The 12,400-nt window shown below is 39.5% G+C and overlaps 1 non-coding gene across 1 annotated transcript; it reads right to left on the bottom strand.

The window, feature by feature from the left end:
- Positions 1–4,577: 4,577 nt before the first annotated feature.
- LOC148545104 (small nucleolar RNA R71) lies at positions 4,578–4,681 on the bottom strand. The gene has a single exon (XR_015901877.1). It is a non-coding gene; the product is annotated as a small nucleolar RNA R71 (small nucleolar RNA).
- Positions 4,682–12,400: the final 7,719 nt, after the last annotated feature.

Raw genomic sequence — 12,400 nt, 5'->3', positions numbered from 1 at the left:
GCATCGAGGACGATGCTTCCTTTTAAGTGTGGGGAGGTCACCATCTCTAGCGTTTATTTTGGTGAACCACTACATACTTTTTCTTTTATTTTGGATATTTTTCTGTATTTTTCCTTTTACTGTTATTTTCTGAGTACTTATACATTACTTTTATGTAGTTTTACTCTATTTTCTGCATTTTGCATCTTTAGTTCATACTTTAGCCATTTAGTTTATTTTAGTTATTTAGTTTAGTTTGCAATTCTGATTTATTAGTGGATTAATTAGTATAGCTTACCCTTTTTAGTATAAGATAGTATAAGTTTAAAATTGAAAAATATAAAAAGGAAGTAAGCTAGGAAATTGAACATAACAGATTTAAATCCACAAACATTATATATAGCATTACATGATGTAGTTAAGCTGACAACATTTCATCAAGGAGGAACATTAAAACTTTAAAAGCCACCTTAAATAATTTTTTTTATGAGAACAATGGGAATTTTTAACCAAACCTGCATACAATATATAAATGATATATGATGCTTGAGTTAGAGAACACACAGCCTGTGAGTCTTGAGCTTAAATTGTATGGTTGCATTCAAACCATAATTTCATTTCTGTGTGTTACATTTCTTTTTATTCTGATGTTCTTTCCTTTGCTTTAATCTATATGTCCAATTATAGAATATAGAATATATACATACCAAGAGAATGATTGAGGCTATCATTTGATTTCAACTCACTTACCCCAAATTAGCCTACCTTTTACATCACCGTTGTTAGCCCCCTTGAGCCTTTTAAAACCCCTTTATTCTATTTAGCTAAATTACTAGCCTTAAGCAGAAAAACAAAAGAAAATCCCAAATGAATCATTGGTTAGCTTAAGATAGAAAATTATGAATAGAGTTAAATGTGGGAAACCTTTTGGGAACATGGGTAATAGAAACAAAAGGGTAGAAAAGTTTAAAGGAATAAAAATAAAATTTGGGAAGCATGCTCATGAGAAAATCTAAGTGATTCAATTACCATGTGCATTGAAAAAAAAAAGAGTTATTTTTCAACATCTAAATAAAAGGAGATACAAAAGAAATTCCCCAATACAAAATAAAAACAATGCACATGGGATAAAAATAAAAAGTGAAACATAAGCATGTAACAATAAGTGGGATAATATGGGAAAATAGGTAAAAAAGATTTTATTTTACTAAATATGTATGTTAGGTGATATCTTAGTCTAATTAAGGATTCACTTATTTAGCTCACTTAACCCTATACATAAAATCCTTACCCTTACCTTAGCCCCATTACAACCTCAATTAAAGACCTCATGACTTTTTGGTATGACTATATTCTATAATTGTTGATTGGTTAGATGAGGAACAAAGCTATAGAAAGTAAGAATAAAAAGAAAAATAGAGTGAATAAATGATGCCAGGGCATCTTGGCCAATTTTACTGACCTTTTCTTTACTGTTTTTAGGGTAGTTTCATGCATTTCTTTAGGAAATAAGCTAGTTTTGGGTAGATATTCACCTACACATTGATTCAAGCATACATTGTGCATTTTACATTATTTCAAGAGGATTTTGCATGAACTTAGTGACAAATTGTATACTGCATTACCCATGACTTGGACTAGAACTTTGATGCACTCTGTTGCTTGATTTCAGGACCAAAGGAAGCAAGGAAAGGGAGGTAACTTGCAAGGTTAATGAGAAAAGTGATTGCCAATAACACTCTCATAGCCATCATTGCCCACGTTAAGAGTCACGTTAACTAAGTTAACGTGCACTCTAACGTGGAGAAGGGAAGTTGAGCCAACGTTAGTGACACTTAACATTGTCACTAACGTTGGCAAACACTCATGAGTGGCCACGTTAGAGCCCACGTTAACCTAGTTAACGTGGCCTATAATGTTAAAGGGGGAAGAGAAGCCAACGTTAGTGACATTCAACATTGTCACTAACGTTGGCCTAAGGATGCAACACACCACGTTAACTCCCACGTTAACTTGGTTAACGTGGGAGCTAACGTGATAAGTGAGAGTTGTCGACAACGTTAGTGACACTCAACATTGTCACTAACGTTGGAAGCAACCACACAACCCCCCAAGGAGCCACGTTAACTTAGTTAACGTGGAAGCTAACAATGAGGAATGAATGATGAGCCAACGTTAGTGACACTCAACATTGTCACTAATGTTGGGATGGCTAAGAATGGCCACGTTAGAAGCCACGTTAACCTAGTTAACGTGGACTCTAACGTGAGATCTAGGGGCACATTGGAACGTTAGTGACAATGTTGAGTGTCACTAACGTTCTCGAAGTTTGGCAAGGCCACGTTAGAAGCCACGTTAACCTAGTTAACATGGGCTTTAACGTGAAGCAAATAAGGGCACACAGGAACGTTAGTGACAATGTTGAGTGTCACTAACGTTCTCGAAGTTTGGCAGGGCCACGTTAGAAGCCACGTTAACCTAGTTAACGTGGGCTCTAACGTGAGGCAAAGGGGTACATTGGAACGTTAGTGAAAATGTTAAGTGTCACTAACGTTCTCGAACTTATACTTTCACTAAATGTTAACACCCCTAACGCCCTGAGCTAAAGTCTCTGCCCACTTTACACTTTCTCTCTGCAAGTAAAGCCAAGCCCAAATGAAGAAAAGAACTGCTTTAAACTCAAGATCCAAAGGCCCAAGACTTGAAGAGCAAACTAGAAGCTGAGAAGAGTAGTATATATAGGAGTAGCTTTGAATTGTAAAAGGGAGTTTGAAAAGTTGGAAAAAGAGAATTACTCTCTGTATTTTACTTTCTCTGCAATTTCTAGTTCTATGATGTATTCTCCATCTTTATTTTCATTTTCAAGAGCTATGAACAACTAAACCCCTTTCATTGGGTTAGGGAGCTCTGTTGTAATTTGATGGATCAATACTAATTTTCATTATTCTTCTTCTATCTTTTCTCTTGATTTTACTTGAAAGCTTTCGATCTTCATCCTATTGAGTAGTTATCTTGGAAGAGAAGCTATTCAAACTTGGATCTCTTTTGAACCTCGAAAGAGGAATGAAGAGATCAAGCTAGAAATGCTTTCTCATGCTGGACCAAATTGGGTTTGGATGGGTATGTGACTATAACCCTCTCAATACTTGATTTGGGAAATGCATGTGGTATAATCAGTGACCATACTTCATCTCTTCTCATGAGCAATTGACCAAGGAATTGGCTATTGATCAATATTTGAGAGATTGAATTGCATGAAATTGTAATTCAATCACTTAAGATTGCCAAGGAGATCAATGAGTGCATTGATTGAGGAAGAGATGAAAATGAACTTGATCCAGAGAATTACAACATCTCCTAAGCCCAATGAACTCCCCATCTCTGATCTTACCCATTCTCTTTAATTTCTGCCATTTACTTTTATGAGCAAATCCCCCACTCCCATTTACAATTCTGCAATTTATTTTCAGTCATTTACCTCCAGTCCTTTAATTATAGCATTTACTTTTCTGTTATTTACATTCCCGCCATTTTATTTTCTGCAACTCTCAACCCAATTCTAGATTCGCTCAACTAGAACATTCTTCTAATTAAAGTTGCTTGATCAATCAATCCCTGTGGGATTCGACCTCACTCTATTATGAGTTTTTACTTGACGACAAATTCGGTACACTTGCCGAAAGGAGATTTGTTGAGAGACAAGTTTTCCGTGCATCAAGTTTATGGCTCCGTTGCCGGGGATTGATTGTGCATCAACAATGATTAAATTGGAAGATCACTAGATTGAGCATTTTTATTTTTGTGAATTTCATTTTCTGTTTGAGTGATTTACTTTTTGTTTTCGTTAAACATCTTCCCTTCCCCCTCTACTCTTTTGTTTTACTTTGTTATTTTCAATTCTGTTTGCTAACCCACTAACTGTTTGATATATTGCATCACCCACAACTAACAGTAATTCTGACACAAATACTTTCTGCACCTATCTTTTTTTGCTTACACTTGATGGTTGTATGACAGGGAGAAGAAGCGGGGCTTCAACATCCTTCGATTCTGAACCTGAGAAGACCTTCCTTAGATTAAGGAGGGAGGCAAGAGGAAAGAAAGTGGTTGGTGCTGAGGAAGAAGAGGAATTCTTTGAAACAAACATGGAAGACAACATGGAAAACCATCATGAAGAAGAGGATCACAACCATGGGGGAGGAGGTAGAGCAAATCATGCTGGGGAGGATAGAAGAGTTTTGGGCAATTACATCAATCCAAACCCAGGCAATTGTGGAAGTAGCATCCAAAAGCCAACAATCCATGCCAACAACTTTGAACTTAAACCACAGCTCATCACCCTTGTTCAGAACAACTGCTCATTTGGAGGAGGTGTTCAAGAAGACCCCAATCAATATTTGACCACCTTCCTGAGAATATGTGATACAGTGAAGTCTAATGGTATTCACCCTGACGCCTATAGACTGCTCCTATTTCCATTCTCACTTAGGGACAAAGCAGCCAAGTGGCTGGAATCCTTCCCAAGGGAAAGCTTGACAACTTGGGAAGACGTGGTGAACAAATTTTTAGCAAGATTTTACCCTCCTCAACGAATCAATAGGCTGAGAGCTGAGGTCCAAACTTTCAGGCAACAAGATGGTGAGACTCTATATGAAGCATGGGAGAGGTTCAAGGACTTAACAAGGAGGTGTCCACCTGACATGTTCACCGAATGGGTGCAGCTGCACATTTTCTATGAAGGACTCTCTTATGAGTCAAAGAAGGCCGTAGACCATTCATCCGGAGGATCTTTGAACAAGAAGAAGACTATTGAGGAAGCCATAGATGTTATTGAAACAGTAGCAGAGAACGACTACTTCTATGCTTCCGAAAGAGGGAACACAAGAGGAGTAATGGAGCTAAACAATGTAGATGCTCTGTTGGCCCAAAACAAGCTCATTACCCAGCAGCTGGCTGACCTCACCAAGAAGATGGAAATGAACCAAGTAGCAGCAATCTCCACTTCATCAACAACCCAAGAAGGAGTGAATGAAGAAGTAGAGGGGAGTCAGGAGCAAGCCAACTACATTGGGAATTCACCAAGGAAAAACTATGATCCATACTCCAAGACCAGAGACGTTACAACTCCAACAACAATGTAGCTCACCAGCAATTCACACAGAGGACATCACAACACCCCACAACAACACTTCTCCACACGCCTATCAAAACCAAAATAGCACATCTACTCCGAATCACTCATCAATTGATGACAAACTCTCTAAGATTGAAGCCCTACTTAAAGGAATATGCCAAGAGATTCAAGAAAATAAGGTGTTCAAAGAGGAAGTGCGAGCCAATATTAAGAACCAGGGAGAGACCATCAGGAAGCTGGAATTTCAGGTGGGATATTTAGCTGAGAAGATTCCCAAACCTACTAATAGCTTCCCAAGTGACACGAAGAAAAACCCCAAAGGAGAAGCAAAGAAAGTAAGATGGGAAGATTGTAAAATGGTCACTGCGAGTGATCAAGAGACTGAAGACAAGCAAGGCAAACTTTGCAAATAACCTGAAGACAACTCAACAAAGGAGGAGGATAGAGATCGCCAAGAACCAGAAATCTCACAACAAGAGCTGCTGAAGCTCTATGCACCCTTCCCTCAACTGCTCAATGGTGCTGTGGGAAAAAGAATATACTCAAGGTTCCTAGACTTGTTTGCATCTCTGCATGTGAACATACCATTCATCAAGGCAATTCAACAAATGCCTGCATTCATCAAGTATATGAAGGAACTTATTCCCAGGAAAAGCTCACTCAAAGGAGGCCAGACTATAGTGATGAACAAGGAATGTAGTGCCCTTATTCAACCTGAGTTGCCTACAAAAAGAAGAGATCCAGGGAGTTTTCAAATCCCTTGTGCCATAGGTGAAACTATGTTCGATAGAGCACTATGTGATTTAGGGGCCAGCATCAATTTACTACCCTTATCCCTGGCAAAGAGGCTGCAGATCAATGAGATAATACCCACAGATGTAATCATCAGACTGGCTGACAAAACTCAAAAGCAAGCAGTAGGAGTGGTGGAAAATGTGTTGCTAAAAGTTGGGAAATACTTTCTCCCAACAGACTTTGTCATCCTGGACATGGAAGAGAGTCACACTCATCCAATCATATTGGGAAGACCATTCCTAGCTACGGCCAGAGCACTTATCGATGTAGAGAAAGGGGAGCTAATATTGAGAATCCATGATGAACGACTAAGCTTCAATGTTTTCAAACTCTCACAAGAAACAGATCAAGAGGACAAGGAACTAAGCACAAATGATAATGAGACACTGAAGGAGGAAATAAGCACTGAAGCACAGCCAGTTCATTCTGAGATCCCCTTAATAGATAAGCAAGGAAAACAGCAATTGCCACAGCTCAAGGAAAAGTTGGAGGAACCTAAACTTCTAGAGACAGGTGAAGACAACACCACAACTCCTTTAGAAAAAGAGGTCACCAAGGGGAAGGCAACATCAAAAGAAACAAAGAAGAAGGTACCAAGGAGGTGGAGGAACAAGAAAATCCCTACAGAAGATTTCTCTCCAGGGGATAGAGTTGTCTCAGCTTACTTCCCAAATATTCCCCCTAATCTCCCCACTGTACCGTCTCAGTTACCCAAGGTCTTCACTATCAACAGAGTTCTTTCCCTGGAACATGTGGAGATCATTGATCCAACCAATGGATATAAGTCCACAGCAAGAGGGGAGGACTTTAAGCACTACCAACCACCCTGATGAAGGAAAAACGTCAAGCTAGTGACGCTAAAGAAGCGCTTCATGGGAGGCAACCCATGTTTTATATGTTTTTAAAATAATGAATAAATCAATGTTTATGAATTTCAACCAAACTTGACAAGCACTTGGTGAAATCTTTATCATGCAGTATATAGTGAAGAACAAGTTTGGTGTTCAAAGCAAACCAAGATGCATGCTAGTCTTGGGAGCTTTGAACAAAACTTTTCATCACATTGCTTCAAACTAAGTTTGGTGTCACCCCATGGTGCCACCAAAATGCATATAAGGACCCACCAATAGTTAGTTAGTTAGTTGGAATTCATAAATAAACAATCAAATCCTTTCTTCCCTTTTATTAATATTAGCCGTAAAGTTCATATGGTCATTTTAATATCTTTTCTTACTTTTCTTAGTTTGTCTTTATAGGAAAAGAAAAGGAGTATAAAAAGGGATTGATTGGACAATTAAATGGGGGAGATTTCGCCACTTAATGAAAAGCACTACACACATGCCTCAAGAGGGAACGCATGGGGAAACGCTGCCATGCAACATTGGAGAAAGAAGACCCTTGAAGACCGAACCAATCACCCTCATTAAGTGATGATCTTTGTCCTTCCTTCATACACAACCCCAACCGTCCATCAAGCAACAATCCTTGCAATCTACACCTTCCATCCACTCATGACCTCCCTATATAAGTGAACCTTAGTGCATGATCATTCCTCACACTCAAATTCCCACTCTCCACACTTCATACTTTCGGCTTGCTCAAACCCCTTTATCACACTCTGTCCTAGCCAACCTATTCCTCATCTCTCCGTATCCTTCAACCTCCACCTCAAAATAGCAACTTAATTCATGGCATCATCAAGCTCAAAGAGGCAAAAGAGGAAGGAACCCATGGAGAGTGTTCCTTTCGATGAGAAGAAATTCAAAACTGCCTTTCATGAACGTGAATTCGAACGGATAAGGGCGAGAAAGATATTGCCAAAGTTAATCTTCCAAATCAATGCAGATGAGTCACCACAAATTCTGGAGAAAATCGAACAGAGGGGGTGGCAATTGCTCACCAGTCCAGAGGGAAAGATCAATGGAAACCTAATCAAAGAATTTTATGCTAATGTAGTAAGAGAGGATAAAACCAAGGCCCCAACCTTCAAAAGTTATGTAAGAGGAAAAGAGGTGGACTTCAGCCCAAATGCCATAACAAGAGTTCTTCACCTGAAATCACCTCGTTTTGATGAGGAAAGTTATCAGGCAAGGATAAGTAGAAGCCCTGATAATAATGAGCTCTCAGAGATAGTGGCAGACATCTGTGTTATAGCAGCTGACTGGGAGAGGTACACAGATGGGAGACCCAAGTTCATCAAGAGAGGAGACCTGAGCCCTGAAGCCAAGGGGTGGTTTGAACTTGTGAGGAGGTCCATTCTACCAGCTGCAAATAATTCAGAGGTAAACATCAATCGAGCTACTATGGTGCATTGCTTAATACAAGGTGGGGAAATCAATGTGAATGAGCTCATCGCCGAGGGGATTCAAGATTCGGCTGAGAAGGTTGATTCAGGTGCCAGGCTTTGGTACCCCAACACTATTCTCCGCTTATGCAACAAGGCCAAGATAGTATTTGAGGACAGCAATCCAGACTGGGTAAACCCAGGGAGGCCAGTTACACTCGAGAGATTGGTTTATACTACACCTGCTCAACAACAAAGAAGACCACAAATAGGAAAACTAAAAGCAAAAGAAAGAGTTCACCAAGAGGAACCTCATCAGGAAGAATATCAACAAGGAAAGTATTCTGATCCAGCCAACTTGAACATGAGTCACCTTCTAAGAGCCATTGAGGATTTGGGGATGAGACATATGGGAGGACAAGAGCAAATACTGAACCTTCAAACCAACTGGCTGAGCCAACAGGAAGCATGGCAAAAACAACAAATGGAGCAGCAGCAGGAACACTACTCCAGGCTCACTCAAGCCATCAACCAAGTGAATGAGAGGCAAGAGCTTCAAGAGAAGCACTTGCAAGAACTCAACCAGCGGCAGATAGCCCAAATGAAAACTTTCAATGAGTTCAGTGTACTCAATGAAGGAAGGCAACTTCATAGGGAGGAGTTCTATGTGAACACTCAAGCCAAGTTAAACTACATGACTAGTAATATGCATCAGCTACACTATGCCATCCCTACATATGATGAGGTCCAAAAAGATTTTGTAGAACAAGAAGAGAGGAAGGTGAGACAGCATAAGGAGACACTCAAGAAGAAGATGGAAGATGGTGGTTTCTGGAAGAAGCTGCTTGGAAAAGGCAAAGGAAGTGGGAGCACAAGCACTCAAGAGAGACACAATGAGCACAAGCAAGGATGGGAGCATGGGCATCCACATGAATGAAAGGTGGTAGAGTTCTTTTTAGTCCATCGTTTTCTATGCTTTAAATAAGGAAGATCTTATATGAAATAGAACCTGCTTCCATGTTATGTTTAAACTTTTTAAATTCTGTCTTTTAAGTTTTCTTTCTGAATAGGTCCATGATTTCTGGTTTAAATGTCACTGCATCTTTCCCTTATTTACTTGTAAGCTTGTCCATTTTAAATCAAATGAAGAAGAGAATGCTTATGTTTTTAAAGGACCAGAGTAGAGTTCATAATGTGGAAGTGCATTCATGAATCTTTGGGGTAGTCATAAGTTAGCTAAGTTGGTTCAACCACAAGGCTAGGAGGACAACTATCTATCCTGAATACTTGACTTTGGATATACCCATGAGACTAAGTTAATAACAAGATCCTAATAAGAGAAAAGGGAAAGAACAATGGAAGTAAAAAAAATAAAAGAAAAAGAGTAAGCAATAAGGCTAGGCATCAATGGTTTGGACCTTGAGACAAGTGTCTGTGGTGCTCCTGTGTGAGGGATCTACTTGGATGAATAACCTCTCAGGGGTGCTTTATCACTTGGTGACTTGAGTTAACTAACCTGGGATTATCAGCTGAAAATCCATTATCAAGAGTAACCCTCACTACAGAACATTTAGTAACCCAAAGAGGTACTGGACACCAAGATCTCAAGAAAAGAAAATAAATGAACTATATGCCTGTGGTGTGTATGTATGGGGGAGAAACTTGAGGGAGTAAGTCCATAGGGGTGCTTCAACACCTAGCACCTTAAACCAACTGGTTCGGGAGTGTTGGCTGAAAGCTTATCTTAAAGAGTTGCCCCCTTACAGAGCACTTAGCCTAAATAACACAAATAACCCTTGAAAATAAAAGGATCAATGAATAAAAGTCTCATGGGATGTAAACAAAGTAAGTGTTTAGGGACATGATAAAAGTCTGAAAGCCAGTAATGGAATGAACCTAAGTTGCTATGTATGAAACCACCATAAAATCAGTAACATGACTTCCAAAAGAAATGACTCATTCCTCTTGATATTCCATTCATCATTCTCTTGTTCCAGTACTTGCTTAGGGACAAGCAAGCTTTAAATTTGGTGTTGTGATGCCAGGGCATCTTGGCCAGTTTCACTAACCTTTTCTTTACTGTTTTTAGGGTAGTTTCATGCATTTCTTTAGGAAATAAGCTAGTTTTGGATAGATATTCACCTACACCTTGATTCAAGCATACATTGTGCATTTTACATTATTTCATGAGGATTTTGCATGAATTTAGTGACAAATTGCATGTTGCATTACCCATGACTTGGACTAGAACTTTGATGCACTCTGTTGCTTGATTTCAGGACCAAAGGAAGCAAGCAAAGGGAGGTAACTTGCAAGGTTAATGAGAAACGTGATTGCCAATAACACTCTCAAAGCCATCATTGCCCACGTTAAGAGTCACGTTAACTAAGTTAACGTGCACTCTAACGTGGAGAAGGGAAGTTGAGCCAACGTTAGTGACACTTAACATTGTCACTAACGTTGGCAAACACTCATGAGTGGCCACGTTAGAGCCCACGTTAACCTAGTTAACGTGGCCTCTAACGTTAAAGGGGGAAGAGAAGCCAACGTATGTGACATTCAACATTGTCACTAACGTTGGCCAAAGGATGCAACACACCACGTTAACTCCCACGTTAACTTGGTTAACGTGGGAGCTAACGTGAGAAGTGAGAGTTGTCGCCAACGTTAGTGACACTCAACATTGTCACTAATGTTGGAAGCAACCACACAACCCCCCAAGGAGCCACGTTAACTTCCACGTTAACTTAGTTAACGTGGAAGCTAAGGATGAGGAATGAATGATGAGCCAACGTTAGTGACACTCAACATTGTCACTAACGTTGGGATGGCTAAGAATGGCCACGTTAGAAGCCACGTTAACCTAGTTAACGTGGACTCTAACGTGAGATCTAGGGGCACATTGGAACGTTAGTGACAATGTTGAGTGTCACTAACGTTCTCGAAGTTTGACAAGGCCACGTTAGAAGCCACGTTAACCTAGTTAACGTGGGCTTTAACGTGAAGCAAATAGGGGCACACTGGAACGTTAGTGACAATGTTGAGTGTCACTAACGTTCTCAAAGTTTGGCAAGGCCACGTTAGAAGCCACGTTAACCTAGTTAACGTGGGCTCTAACGTGAGGCAAAGGGGTACATTGGAACGTTAGTGAAAATGTTAAGTGTTACTAACGTTCTCGAACTTATACTTTCACTAAATGTTAACACCCCTAACGCCCTGAGCTAAAGTCTCTGCCCACTTAGCACTTTCTCTCTGCAAGTAAAGCCAAGCCCAAATGAAGAAAAGAACTGCTTCAAACTCAAGATCCAAAGGCCTAAGATTTGAAGAGCAAACTAGAAGCTGAGAAGAGTAGTATATATAGGAGTAGCTTTGAATTGTAAAAGGGAGTTCGAAAAGTTGGAAAAAGAGAATTACTCTCTGTATTTTACTTTCTCTGCAATTTCTAGTTCTATGATGTATTCTCCATCTTTATTTTCATTTTCAAGAGCTATGAACAACTAAACCCCTTTCATTGGGTTAGGGAGCTCCGTTGTAATTTGATAGATCAATACTAATTTTCATTATTCTTCTTCTATCTTTTCTCTTGATTTTACTTGAAAGCTTTCTATCTTCATCCCATTGAGTAGTTATCTTGGAAGAGAAGCTATTCAAACTTGGATCTCTTTTGAACCTTGAAAGAGGAATGAAGAGATCAAGCTAGAAATGCTTTCTCATGCTGGACCAAATTGGGTTTGGATGGGTATGTTACTATAACCCTCTCAATACTTGATTTGGGAAATGCATGTGGTATAATCAGTGACCATACTTCATCTCTTCTCATGAGCAATTGACCAAGGAATTGGCTATTGATCAAGATTTGAGAGATTGAATTGCAAGAAATTGTAATTCAATCACTTAAGATTGCCAAGGAGATCAATGAGTGCATTGATTGAGGAAGAGATGAAAATGAACTTGATCCGGAGAATTGCAACATCTCCTAAGCCCAATGAACTCCCCATCTCTGATCTTACCCATTCTCTTTAATTTCTGCCATTTAATTTTATGAGCAAATCCCCCATTCCCATTTACAATTCTGCAATTTATTTTCAGTCATTTACTTCCAGTCCTTTAATTCTAGCATTTACTTTTCTGTTATTTACATTCCCGCAATTTTATTTTCTGCAACTCTCAACCCAAATTCTGGATTCGCTCAACTAGAACATTCTTCT

Source organism: Arachis ipaensis, chromosome B9, assembly GCF_059453495.1.
Source record: "Arachis ipaensis isolate K30076 ecotype BB chromosome B9, ASM5945349v1, whole genome shotgun sequence".
Taxonomy (NCBI): domain Eukaryota; kingdom Viridiplantae; phylum Streptophyta; class Magnoliopsida; order Fabales; family Fabaceae; genus Arachis; species Arachis ipaensis.
Note: the sequence above shows the minus strand (reverse complement) of the source record. Positions and strands in the feature narration are given on the sequence as shown.